Here is a 14,868-nt window from a genome sequence, read left to right as displayed (position 1 = left end):
AGAAATGGGGTGAATGGAAAATTGATTACTTGAAGCGTCACGTAAGTCACAAAATTCATCTGGATGCTGTCACGAAACTTCGAAATCAGAATCGTGGATTCATACAAAATTTTTTAAAAGAAACGCCTGAAGATAGGATTGTTAGACAAGAATTGAATGAACGTGACAGATCGAATCCCGAAGCGGTAAAGGTGTTGATTGACAATGTTTTACTTGCAGTTAAGTTGAATGCATCCATGCTGTCTGTGCAAGAAATTCATGACCATGTGGCAAAATACACAGAAATTCCTGAATGTTGGAGAAGCAAAAATTATGCTTTTGAATTCATTGAATGCATTAACAATGTTGTAAAAACAGAAGTTTTAAATGAAATTAGAGAATCTGATTTCCACACACTTATGGTGGATGAAAGTACAGATATTTCTGTTTCAAAAATGCTGATTATGTACATCAAATTTAGAAAAACTACTGATAAAATTCATAAAACTGTTTTTGCTGGAATTACCAAATTGACTGCTTGTAACAGTACAGCAATAGTTGAGGCAATAAGGAGATTTTATAATGAGAATAACTTGGACATAAATCGCATGGTCATGTTTACATCTGATGGTGCATCTGTGATGCTTGGAAAGCATAATGGTGTTGCTGCTATATTAAGACAATCAATTCCTCACTTGCTAGAGCAGCACTGTGTAGCTCACCGAGAAGACCTAGGAATTGATGATGCTTGGAAACAGTTACCATTAATGAGGGAAATTGAAACTCTCATAAGAACAGTATATACACTGTTCAGTAGATCAAGTGTAAAAAAAAATAAATTTCAGGAAATGGCCAGTGCTGCAGACTGTGATGCTGTTTCATTTAGACCTATAAATGAAGTTAGATGGCTCTCAAGACACTTTGCTGTACTTGCCTTGAATAGGAGTTATGACATTTTGTTAGAATATTGCAAAGAACAAGTAGAAGAGGACAATGATCCAGTTCACAAATATTGTATTGATAAATTAAGCAAACCTGAATATCGTGTGGCATTACATATCCTATGTGATGTACTTGGTGAACTGGCAGAACTGTGCAAAATTTTCCAGAGAAGTGCTTTAACCACTGTAGAGGCATATCAATTTGCCAAAGCTAAAATCAGGAAACTGAGGTCTCAGTATCTGGGGGAACACGTGCATTTCAGTGACACTGTAAAAGATTTAGTTGCTTCTTCCCCATCTCCAGTAAAAACAGATAACATTCTTAAATTTATTAAGCAAATTTGTGATCATTTGGACAGAAGATTTCCTGCTGATGAATTAAAAGACTGGTGCATATTTGATAAAGACCATTTCTGTAATCAAAGAAATCTGGATGATTTTGCTTTTGGTCATGAAAATCTTGCACAGCTGGCTAAGCGTTACTCTGTCTTGTTCAAGAAAGATGAGAAGATTTTTGCCAAGGATGTTTGTAAAGAATTTTCGGATTTCAAATGCATCGTTTCAGAGAAAATGAAAGCTGGATTAATGAATACATTTCAGGACATACTAGCATTCACCCAGCAGGAGCAGGAGCAATTCAAAGGACTAAATCTTTTGCTTGATGTTTGTGGAACTTTTCAAGCTTCCAGTGCTGATTGTGAAAGGGGGTTCAGCTTGATGAACGCCATTAAAGTTAAGACCAGGAATCGCTTGGACAGTGATCACCTGGAAAATCTTATGCGAATTAAACTGTACACAGCAGCTGGATATGATGTAAATATCAACAGTGTTTATAAGTTTTGGAAAAAAGAAAAGGGAAGAAGAGAAAGACTGTAAGACATGTACAGAAATAGACATTCATGATACATGTACAAGACTTCAAGTTTGATTTTAAGTTACCACACTGTTTCACTTGAAACTTACTGATTTGGGATTATGACTATCTATTGGTAATTTAATAAATTGGTATTAATATTTATAATGCTTAACTTTTGAATTTTCAAGTAATTTTACTTTGTAATTCTAAATAACATACTTTGTAAATGACATACTTCATCGCCACTAAAACGAAGGCCTACAGAAGCGTTGATAAAAAGCGCAATCAACCGATGTTGGTAAAATAACAAATCGAAGCCGGTAAGGAGAAAGTGGCTCACAAGTTTTGAAATTGATAAAATTTTGGCTCACAAAAAAAAAATTTGGCTCACAACACCCAAGTCCTTAGAGGGAACGTTGGTGGTTAGTCCGACTGGCCAAAAACTTCAATCTTGGTCTCATCAGACCTTGGAATCTTCTTAAGTTCGAATTCAGTGTCTCCCATATGCTTTCTGGACAACTCTAGATAAGATATCCTATGCATTTTTTTCCTTCCATAAAGCTGCGACTGGTGAAGCATCCGGGTAACAGTTATTGCCTTCAACCTCATCCACTTTAGCTTATAACTCCTTCAGAGGTCTAATAGGCCTTCCTTACTCGTCTTCTTCTTACATAATCGCCCAGTTTTGGTGGACAGCTGCTTTCCATTTCTTAATGATTGATTTAACTGGATATTCAGTGATTTGGATATTTTCTTGTCTCAATTCACTGACTTGTGATTTTCAATCACTTTTTCACAGAGTTGGTTAGATGTTGGTTTGGTTTGATTTAGTTTTCATTCTGTGGACCTTCTGCATTCAGATGCATTTAGACTGCAATCGATTGAAACCTCAGACAGGTGTTCTGCACCACTGGTGATTTAGGTGTGTCACATTAAAGAAGGTGAATATTTATGTGATTAATTTTTTTGTGTCTTAAATATGTAGTTAATTTAGACCACTTTGCAGAGATTTGTTTTCTCGTTAACATCAGAGATTGTTTTCCTGCCAATCAATGTCAACAAAGCCCAAATAATTCCACTGATATTCAATGCTGCATAACAATAAATTGTGAATACTTTTTGCTGTATTTGATTAAATATATTCTATATTAGATTTTGATAGTTTAATACAATAATACTGTAATGTTACAATCCATTTAACCAGCCGCTGTGGCACAATGTCAGAGGCTTCTCCTCACACGCTGACATGTGATCCCTGTATAGGAAAGCAAAGATGTGTACACCTGATGAGCCCCAATTAGGGCGAAACACGTGTCGTGTACTCTTTGTATTATTTGGAAGATACTGTATCACATACAGTCATATGAAAAAGTTTGGGAACCCCTCTAAATTCTTTGGATTTTTGTTCATCATTGGCTAAGCTTCAAAGTAACAATTTCCTTTTAATATATGACATGCCTTATGGAAACAGTAGTATTTCAGCAGTGACATTAAGTTTATTGGATTAACAGAAAATATGCAATATGCAGCATAACAAAATTAGACAGGTGCATAAATTTGGGCACCCTAACAGAGATATTACATCAATACTTAGTTGAGCCTCCTTTTGCTAATCTAACAGCCTCTAGACGCCTCTTATAGCCTTTGATGAGTGTCTGGATTCTGGTTGAAGGTATTGTTGACCATTCTTCTATACAAAATCTCTCCAGTTCAGTTAAATTTGATGGCTGCCGAGCATAGACAGTCTGCTTCAAATCATCTCATAGATTTTCAGTGATATTCAAGTCAGGGGACTGTGACGGCCATTCCAGAACATTGTACTTCTCCCTCTGCATGAATGCCTTTGTAGATTTCGAACTGTGTTTTGGGTCATTGTCTTGTTGGAATATCCAACCCCTGCGTAACTTCAACTTTGTGACTGATACTTGAACATTATCCTGAAGAATTTGTTGATATTGGGTTGAATTCATCCAAAACTCGACTTTACTCGACAGTCCCTGAACTAGCCACACAGCCCCACAGCATGATGAAACCAAATTTGACAGTAGGTAGCAGGTGTTTTTCTTGGAATGCGGTGTTCTTCTTCCGCCATGCAAAGCGCTTTTTGTTATGATCAAATAACTCAATTTTTGTCTCATCAGTCCAAAGCACTTTGTTCCAAAATGAATCTGGCTTGTTTAAATGAGCATTTGCATACAACAAGCGACTCTGTTTGTGGCGTGAGTGCAGAAAGGGCTTCTTTCTCATCACCCTGCCATACAGATGTTCTTTGTGCAAATTGTACTGAATTGTAGAACGATGTACAGATACAGCATCTGCAGCAAGATGTTCTTGCAGGTCTTTGGAGGTGATCTGTGGGTTGTCTGTAACCATTCTCACAATCCTGCTCATATGCCGCTTCTGTATTTTTCTTGGCCTGCCAGACCTGCTGGATTTAACAGCAACTGTGCCTGTGGCCTTCCATTTCCTGATTCCATTCCTTACAGTTGAAACTGACAGCTTAAATCTCTGAGATAGCTTTTTGTAGCCTTCCCCTAAACCAGGAGACTGAATAATCTTTGTTTTCAGATCTTTAGAGAGTTGCTTTGAGGATCCCATGCTGTCACTCTTCAGAGGAGAGTCAAAGGGAAGCACAACTTGCAATGGACCACCTTAAATACCTTTATATCTCATGATTGGACAGACCTGTCTATGAAGTTCAAGGTTTAACAAGCTAATCCAACCAATTTGGTGTTGTAAGTAATCAGCATTGAGCAGTGACAGGCATTCAAATCAGCAAAATGACAAGGGGACCCACATTTGTGCACAGCCAGTTTTTCACATTTGATTTAATTTCATACAACTAAATACTGCTTCACTAAAAATCTTTTTTCAGAAAACACCACAGTACTCACATGTTCCTAGGAAATGAAAGACATACCACTGTTATCTTTTTGTTGAAAGGAGAGTCAATTATTATGCAGGCTGAGAGGGGTTCCCAAACTTTTTCATTTGACTGTATCTATGATCTGCTTCTCGCAAGTGAGAGGACGTGGTGGGTGTTTGCCAACTAGCAGACCATTACCTTTTAGGTAATCACCTAAATAATCAGATTGTCATTCAGAACTAAGAATATATCTTATATATAAATGTCTACATGTGGAAGTGTGTGTGTCTTTCTGTCCAGCCCAGAAGTGAGAGGAGGAGTCTGGGTAAGAGCTCCGCCTCGTAGGATACACAAGCGAGGCCAGCACGTTGGCAAAATGAAACCTTTCAAAGAAAGACAAAGTCGCTTAGCCGCTAATGCACAAGCGATGTGAGCATGTCGGCAAAACAAAACCTTCTAGGAGAGAGATGCCCAGAGTAGTTCCTTTCAATTACGTGACATCTCTACATTTTAATTTTTTTCTGACGATTTCAATAGTTTCTAGGACCCCAGGCTTTTTACAGCACAGGCTTACACAGCTAGTATATATATATATTTACTTTAATATATTTCTAACTACATCCATTTTATACCATTTTAAGGATTTAGATTTCCTGAAGCTTAAGCGTAATGTTTTAATTGTTGGGGACTTTTCTTTTCAAACAGCTAAATCGATCGTTCTGAGAGTTGGGATTCAAGCAGAAAGTCATATAAGCCTGGATGAAGCCGAAATGAGCAGCAACATCATTTTGTCCATGGTGCGTATATCTTTTACCGACTAGTATAGAACTTTCTTAAAATTGTCATTTAAAGTGTTCTTAATATTTATTGTAGGATTAGATTGTTTATTTCTTCCTCCCATTAATCAGAGAAGTTGTGATTGTTTACTGAAACATAACCTTAACATACCAAATTGAAATATACACAAACCACAGACGCATTGTTCAAAGACCATCCACCTAGCTCACATCCCACTCTAAGCTAAAGCTGATGTCACTTCACTTACGTCAGACATCAATTGTTGATCTTGTAGCTGCACTGTGTCAAATTACACAACTGGAAATCACAGCATAGGTTACATTTACTTGCCAGTTGTTGATTTTCCAGCCCACTCTTGCTCATCCCTTTTTCTGACACCAAATTGTGTGCTGCCTGAAAGAGCAGCCGTCTATGCCCTTTTCTTTTTTCCATTCTGATTTGGTATGTCAGATATGAGACATCAGACAGACTAGCTTTTCTTCTGTTTGTAAGGTCCACAGCCCCCTGTGCTGCTTGATGGAGCTGATGCCGTACTGGTGCTTTGTCAAGAGTTAACAGCTATGTCAGCATGGCCTAACATATGCTAGGAAAAAACTCTCTACACAACGTCGAGGCAACGTCAGTCCTGGAGGGCCAAAGTGACTGCAGGTTTTTGTTCCAGCCCAGTTTCTTAATGAGAAGCCAATTAGATAGATAGATAGATAGATAGATAGATAGATAGATAGATAGATAGATAGATAGATAGATAGATAGATAGATAGATAGATAGATAGATAGATAGATAGATACTTTATTAATCCCAAGGGGAAATTCACAAAATGAAGCACTTATTGCTCAAATGACATTTTTCTGCTTCATTTTAGTGGTCTTGCTTATTTCAGTCGTAAACAGCTGAATTCACTGTTTTTAATGGCTCCTTATTAGCAATAAGACGCAAATAACAGAGGAGCCAGCTGTTCGCCATCTAACTTGTTTCCATTTACACCTGTGCATATTCATCATACACTATTTGGTTAATAAAACACTTAAGAGGAAAATGTGACAGACTGAAAATTATCAATTTTTAGGCTTTTTCCTTGGAAAGGAAAAATTCTATGATATAAGAGCCTTACATTGCAGACTAACAAGCCATTAATTTAAATAAGGTCTGAGATTCACAATCATTGGTTTCTAATTAAGCAATTAGGTGGGAATGAAAACCTGCAGCCTCTGCGGCCCTCCATGACCGACACTGCATACCCCCACCATACACCAGTGTTTCCTAACCTTTGTGGTGCCACAACATATTTTTTTTCACATGCCAGTTTGTCTGCATCCCACTACATGAATTTAGTGCAAGTAGACATCAAGCACATTCATCAAAGCAGCGGGGTCCCTCATGATCACCAGAACATTAGAAGAGTCAAGTGGGATCATCAACGGTTTCTCCTTTGTTGAATCAAACACGTTTGTTAGAGTGGGGTCTGGGGAGGTCATGCTGTAAAATTAAGCGTAATCATTGGAGAGCTTTTTTGTCTGGGGTCAGGTGAACCCCACCTCCAATGCCACCCTGGCCCAAAGGTTGAGAAACACTGCATTACACCGTTACACTACTGTTACGAGCCAGAGATAGCGACCGGCTATATGAAAAGCAGTGTGTACAGCGTGGCTGTAACCCACAACACGCTTAACTCTCCTGGGTTTGCATGATTTAAGTGTTGGTAGGTTAATCATCCTGTGTTTATGGCAACAAAAGTTTGAAAGTCCCCTCTTAGTTATTTTGTCCTAGTTTGGTTTCAGTATCAGTTTCAATTGAATATCTCTTTATTTCTTTATGCAGATCCATGAGAGATTTTCAGCCCTGCTGTCAAACATAAATTTTGTTCTCTATTGGAAGACAAACGATGGAAATATTTTCCAAGTCATATGACACTGGGGGATATTTTGAACAGAAAATTCAAAGTATATTGTGTAGCTAATTCAAAAAAAAAAACATAAGGGTTTTTCCTCCCTTCCGAGTTGAGTTTGTTTAAACCTGGCAATGTGATGCACTTTACTTTCAATAAATGAAATTCTGCTGTCTTCATTTACTGTTATACCTAAATGTCTCAAAAAATAAATAAATAAATATGCTGTCTAGTCAATAAAACATTTGTTTATAATAAGAACAATATCAACTGGTTAGTTTCGTGAAAGTCTTAAAATCTTTATTACTTTCCTAAGGTTTAGTTAATGATTGTGGCTTTTACATAGTTTAATACTGAATTATGGTATCTCTATTTTATAGATCATGCAGGCACAAATGTACGAGGTGAGACACAAAAATAACCTGGAGCTCGGCCGAATGTGAATCATAGAACTATATCCCCTCCTACACGCCCTCTCAAACTGCCAACTGGCTAGATATACTCTGTGAACAGCCCAGTCAGTATTTGCACAACAATTGCTACACAAGTTGCCGCTATAATGTTGGGTGAAAAAATCAAACAGCGAATCAACATCAAATTTCTTGTGAAATTTTCTCTTTTTACATAAAGCAGTTTTTGACTGACAAAAACATTCTTGTCCTCGATCATCCTCCTTTTTTGCCCGATTTAGCTCCATGTGATTTATACTTATTCCTGAAAATCAAAAGTGACCTGAAGGGAACACATTTTTCTTCAATGGATGAAGTGAAGACAGAAACGGCAAGCCTGTTGAAGAGCCTCAAGCAAGAAGACTTCCAGCAACTGTTTCAATCAAAGGAAGATACGTATGGAGCGGTGTAGAGATCAGGAGGGGGAATATATAGAAGGTGACAAAGTTTACAGTGCTGTAATTCATCAATAAATATATATTTTTTACCAATCCAGTTATTTTTGTGTCTCACCTAGTATTTAAAAAGTGACCATAAACACTAATGATAATAATAATAATAGACAACTGAAAATACAAATAGAAATGTAATTTGTAAAATACAAAGAGAAATATTGGCAACAGGAATTTTCGCACTACATAAACTGAAATCTAAGCAAGTAAAAAGAATTTCTATCATGACATTAAATCTCATTTTCCTTATTGTAAGAATTATTGACTTATCAGAAAACGTATAATTACAATTATTTAGCTTACTTTAAGAATTCTTATCAAGCAAATTTTGCTTACCTCATAGGCAGATTTTTTTTGCTAAATAAAAGCAAAACAACTTCCATTTGACTTTTTTTGTCTAGTTATTGCAGTGCTTTTGTTTCAGTATATTATTCATTTTTATTTGTATTTTTTATTGTTGTTGTGTTACTATTTTGTGTATTTGTTTGAATGGATGCTGTTCCCCTTCATACTCTTTATTCTGTAGACCTTAACAGAATGACCCATACTCCTCTCATACTATCAAGTTTAACTGCTGCTGTAGTTCCACACTTTCCTCTTTCCTTTACATTCAGTAACCCCAGGCAACTAGATAGAGTAAAAGAACGGGCAGAAGAAAATGTTTCATATAGTATGGATAATATGCTCAAAACAATAAATTAAGGAAAATGAATAACACAAAAACACCATTACAACTTATATAGATGCTTTCTACCAGGTGGCTCTCTGTCTTATGTTCTGGACAGGTTTGGTCGTTGCTCCTTCGTGGCCATTGAATGGAAGTACTGATGGCCTGGGTAGACAATGGCAGAGAGAGAGAGACAGCATGCCTTTTAAGGCTAGTTTTTCCAATTCTAATGGTCCCTAACATGCCTCTTAAAAGAAATGGAATGTATAGTCCCCCATGGGCTGCAGTAGACACTCAAGCAAACAGGTAAAAGCAAAAGCTTAAAGCTCATTCTCAACAATCGATGTGTGAAATTCAGTTATACCAGCGTCAAACACTGGAACTGATGGCTCAACCGCAACTGTGGCAATAACTGGAACTGCTGATTCGGTAGAGACTGTGCTGATGACCTTACAACAATGAAGGCACAAACTGGGACTGGTGGTTTAATTATAACTGTAGCCATGGCAGGAACTACTAGTTCGCCAGTGACTGTGGTAAAAACTGGAGCCACTGACGTGATAACAAGTGAGGTCAAAATTGAAGTCAGTGTTTCAACAGATACTGTAGCATAGGCATGGATTTTATGGACATTATTAACCGTTGTGGGCTTCCAAACTTCTTCTACAGTTCTAGGAGCGTATCCATTTATCAAATATTGAATGTGGATTGGGCACATAACTAAAGAGTCCGGAAAATCAAAAAGGTATCATCTTCCTCCAAATCCAGAATTTTTTTCATAACTGAAGAGGCATCCACTAACGTGTCCATTATCTCTTGTACATGGTAATGCTGTATGTACAGAACCAGACCATGAGTGGTATGGCATTCAAACTGTTACAAGATTTTTGAAAACTTGTATCCACATCCTCCCAAGATTCTTAAACATAACATAGCTCATTCTGGATTGAGCTATTCTTCAAAACAAATTTCTTGTTTTTAATACAACCATTCATTCTGTACTGATTGCGGCAGTACACAATTGGTAAAAAGGTGAGGCCTTCAAAAAGGCCCACAAAATACAGGCCAGAATCCAAACTGGACTACCCCAGAAATAAGTCTCACTCCAATGACTTTAGACCTGTCTAGGCCTCAAAATGGAGAACGGTCTTTTAAAGTTAAAGAAGCAAAAGAGAGTCTTCAATACTTCCAACATCTCATCACAAGAGGGAGTAGAATGAAACTCCAGCTTGAACAGACACAGGTCCCTCCAGAATTTTTATAAAGGAGGATTTGTTAGCAAAAATAACAAAAAAAATAAAAATAGCAGTCGAAAGAGCATTAATAATAATAATAATAATACATTTTATCCATATAGCGCCTTTCCCATGCTCAAGGAACTTCACAGAGTTAAAGAATGAACGGCAGGGTATACAGTATATAGCGTTGTACTAAACCAGATAAATAAATAAAGAAGAGTAAGACAGTAAATTCAGAGAAAAAGCCTAACAGACAACATAATTGATGGCATAGCACACACACACAGGTTACATGAGCATCTTGACAGAGAAGTAAACTGACAGAAGGGTAGTAAAGTCAAGTAGAGCTAAAAGCCTTCCTGAACAGATGAGTTTTGAGTTGTTTTTTAAAAGAATTCATGGAGTCAGCTGACCTGATTAATTTCGGTAGGTCATTCCAGAGTCTGGGCGCTATACAGCTGAAGGCCCTGTCACCCGTGGAGTGTAGATTAGTGTGGGGCACAACAAGATTGACAGAATCAGAGGACCTTAGTGGGCGGGCAGGCACATAGTGGTGGAGAAGGTCACTGACGTAGTTTGGCGCAAGGTCGTTTAAGGCTTTGTAGGTTATTAGTAGGATTTTAAATTCAATTCTGTAAGACACAGGGAGCCAGTGGAGACGGAGCAGGATGGGTGTGATGTGCTCGCTGCTGCTGGTTCGAGTAAGGACTCTTGCAGCCAAATTTTGAATAAGCTGGAGCTGAGATATAAGATTGGAAGGGGCACCTGCCAGTAGGGAATTACAATAATCGATGTGGGATGTGATAAAAGCATGGACAAGTTTCTCAGAGTCAGAAAAGGAGAGGAAGGAGCGAACACGGGATATGTTACAGAGGTGAAAGTAAGAAAGTTTCTTAATGTGGTTTATGTGGGCAGAATAAGAAAAGGAGGAATCAAAAATGACACCAAGATTCTTTGCAGTAGAGGCAGGTCTGATGAGATCACCGCCAAGATGGACTGAGAAGGAGCTCATTTTATTAAGTTGCACTTTAGCCCCAATTTGCAGGAGTTCAGCTTTGTTTTTTTAAAGAGTTCTGCTCCATCCAGGTTTTAATTTCACTAAGGCAAGTTGTGAGCTGAGAAAGCTCTGATGAAGTTCCACTTTTAACATTGAAATACAGTTGAGTATCATCTGCATAAAAATGATAATCCAGTCCAAAGCTACGAATAATATGGCCAAGGGGAAGCATGTAAATACAGAAAAGCAGAGGACCGAGGACAGAGCCCTGAGGAACTCCTTGTTTGACTGGCGCTGAGCTGGATCTGCTGTTGCCAAGACTAACAAACTCTTGCCTATCAGTCAGATAGGACTTGAACCACTGGAGGGCAGTGCCAGAGATACCCAGCATGTTCTCCATTCTGGACAGTAGAGTGTCATGTCTGACCTAAGTGTCAAATGCTGCACTGAGGTCTAACAGAATTAATATGCTGGTTTGTCCAGAGTCTGCTGCTGAAAGGGTTCCATCAAATTATTAGAGGTTAGGTAATTGGTAAGTTGAGAAGCTACAACACGCTCAAGAACTTTTGACAGGAAAGGTAAGTGGGAAATAGGCCGGAAATTGTTAAGATTGTCAGCATCAAGACCAGACTTTTTTAACACTGGGGTTACAGAAGCGATTTTAAAAGTGAGCGGCACAGAGCCAGTGTCAAGGGATGAGTTTATTATTGTTGTAACAGTCGGGATTATGGCATGAAGGCAGGATTTAAGTAGTGTGGTGCGGAGGGGGTCCAGTACACAAGTAGTCGGCCTCATCTTACAAAGCAGGTCATTAACAAAAGCAGATATGACTGGTGAGAACTTAGAGAAGGAGCTGGATGGAGTGGGAAAACAGGGAAAGATATAAACAGATGATGTATTTATGTTAGCTGAATTATTTAGATCTTTAATTTTGTTACGGAAAAAGTGGAGGAATTTCTCACAGACTCTGCGGGTTCGATTAGTTTATTAACTACAGAGAACAAACCCCTTGGGTTATTGTGGCCACTTTCTATTATTCTGCCATAATGGGTGTTCTTGGCAGCAGTTAGTGCTTCTCTGTAAGCTCTTTGGTGGTCAGAGAAAGCCTGGATGTGCACGGTGAGGCCAGTCTTACGTGACATTCTCTCAAGGCATCGGCCAGCTGCTTTCATAGATCACAATTCTGAGTTATACCAAGGAGCTGAATGTTTAAAGGAAAACCTCCTCATGTTTTAAAGGAGCTGTTTTATCTAATGTTGAACGAAGGGCTGAGTTATAGTGGTCAACAAGACTGTCTAGTATTGATGGAATACGTGCAGACAGTAAAAGATCAGACATGGATCCAGAAAGGATAGAGGGACAGATATTTTTAAGTTTTCAGAAAGAAATTTGTCGTTTACAGGTAAGAGGAGGGGGAGGTAATGAGACAGTGAAAAGCACTGCTTTATGGTCAGAGAGTCCCAAATTAGTGCTGTAAATGTTGGCAACAGATAGTCCAGAAATACAGATCAGATCCAATATATGGCCACCAGAGTGGGTGGGAAAATCAACATGTTGTGTCAAGTCAAAACAGTCCAGTAAGGATAGGAATTCATTTCTCAGTTTTGATGTGGGGATGTCAGTGTGGATGTTGAAATCACCAAGAAGAATGTCTCTCTGGGAAAGGGAACTTAAGTGGGTTAATAGTTCAGTCAGATCAGATAAGAAGGATGCATTGTATCTTGGAGGACGATAAAGAACAATGAGTAAGACAGGACCTGATTCCGTTATTAGTTTAAGAGCCAGGCACATGAAAGACAATGGACAATCAATTGGGATTCTTTTGATGTTAAACGCGAGAATTACTGCAAGTCCTCCACCTTATCTTGAGCTATGAGGCACTGTGAGGAAAGTGAATCCGGAAGGTGTCGCCTCTGTGAGAGACGTAAATTAATTTGGTTTTTGCCAAGTCTCCGTTAAGCACAGCATATCAAGTTTGGTATCAGTGATGAATTCTGACAGCACCAATGCTTTGCCATTAAGAGATCTTGAATTAAGCAATGCAATATTAGTTAATGAGGCTTCTTTTTGCACAGAGCCGTGGCCAGAGTTTATTTTCACATACTGTAAATTTGGCACACTGACACTTCTATTTCCAGGGCCATGAGAAGGACGGCGTATTCCTGAGCAAATGCTGCCTGCGATGTTTTCATTCGCAGCCCGGCGGTGGCGGCGACCTGCCCCGCGATATACATATTTCGGGTGCCACAAAATACTGTTTTCTTTTATGATATTCCAGTCAGACCATTTGCTCTGTACATACTGTTTAATATGAAGGAGTTTGTCGTGAGAGTATTTTAGCATGATACTGAGAAATACTTATCTGAAAGCCATGGAGAAGCAGCACATTACAGCGGAGCCAGTGAGACGGGCGGGTGTGGTAGCGTAGATGAGCGGCGATAGCAAAGCAGCAGAAAGCATAGCAAGAGGAGGTAGCAGGATTTGGAGGTTCCAACATACAGCCACAAACAAGTAACGCTGGGTATTACTTAGTCATAAAACACAATAAAATGAATCGAGAGCAGACCAGCATAGCAACTATAATCAAGGAGAGAGATCATCCCAGGCTCCTAGATCTCCAGGTACAAAGAAATGTTCATAGGTCTCATCCCGTTATCCACATATTCAGTTGTTTCCAGTCTACAAAGTAAAGTCCATAAAGTCCGTAAAAATTAATCCAAATCCATACAATTCGAGTCAGCTGCATTCACGAATTATACATACAATAAAGAAATAAAACAAGCGTAAAAAAGTGCAGGATTAAGGCAAATTTTACGAAAAGTGTTGTTAACAGGGAGGAGCGGCTGCAGCATGCGTGCGCCAGCGTCCCCTCCTCTGTAGAAGAATCTGTATTGTCTAAAAGGCAATCCTCATCAAGCAAGTCCCAATACAAAGCCAAAAATCAGAAGTTTTACTGTAAAATAGTAGCAGACATTACAAAAATCAGTAAATACACAGAAGGAAATAATCGAAACGAGAACTCAAGCGCATTCACAATGAACAGCCATGGACCGCATCTCCCAGTGGACTTTATAGGGATTGAAGCGATAGTCATGGAAATTGTGGGGTGTTTTTTTTTTTGTACATGAGCCATACTAATTATTGGAACCTTTCTGGTAGCTGCGTTCTGAATTATTTGGAACTCTTGAGACATGCTCATCAAATGCAGCTACAAGCACTTTTCTAATTTTGTGGGTTATTTTTCTCTTTGAAGATCTTCTGCAAAGTCTGCGCTATGATTGATTTCCTCCCTTGAAGGTTTCTGCTTCTTCCTAAAGTGTCTGCATTCATCTATGGGTCTATTCTGTGGGTTTCAACCCCAAGGAATTCAATTGTGTCATTTAGTTTTTATTTTAGAATGCTCTGGAAGAGTTTCAAATTGTTAATGCCATTTTGATTTTCCTCTGGGCATCTCATTTTTCTAATATTTGCATTTCATTTTTACATAGTTATATTCCCAGAATTCTCCAGGGCTGTGCAACATGTGACATCTTTATGGTAGGGTCTAAAGGACAGTAAATTCTCCTTCACATTATCCAATGTTGTATAAAAATTGCTCTTGTGGAGTTGTTTTTGGCTTAAAGAATCGATTTCTTTCTTTCTGAACACAATTCTTGTTTTCATGCTAGATTTGTTGAAAGATCAGTTTGTTCCGTTCCTCGTGAAACTTTCTTTGCCCCGAGGTGGCACAATTCTAAAA

Source organism: Erpetoichthys calabaricus, chromosome 2 (genome assembly GCF_900747795.2).
Source record: "Erpetoichthys calabaricus chromosome 2, fErpCal1.3, whole genome shotgun sequence".
Lineage (NCBI taxonomy): Eukaryota > Metazoa > Chordata > Cladistia > Polypteriformes > Polypteridae > Erpetoichthys > Erpetoichthys calabaricus.
Note: the sequence above shows the minus strand (reverse complement) of the source record.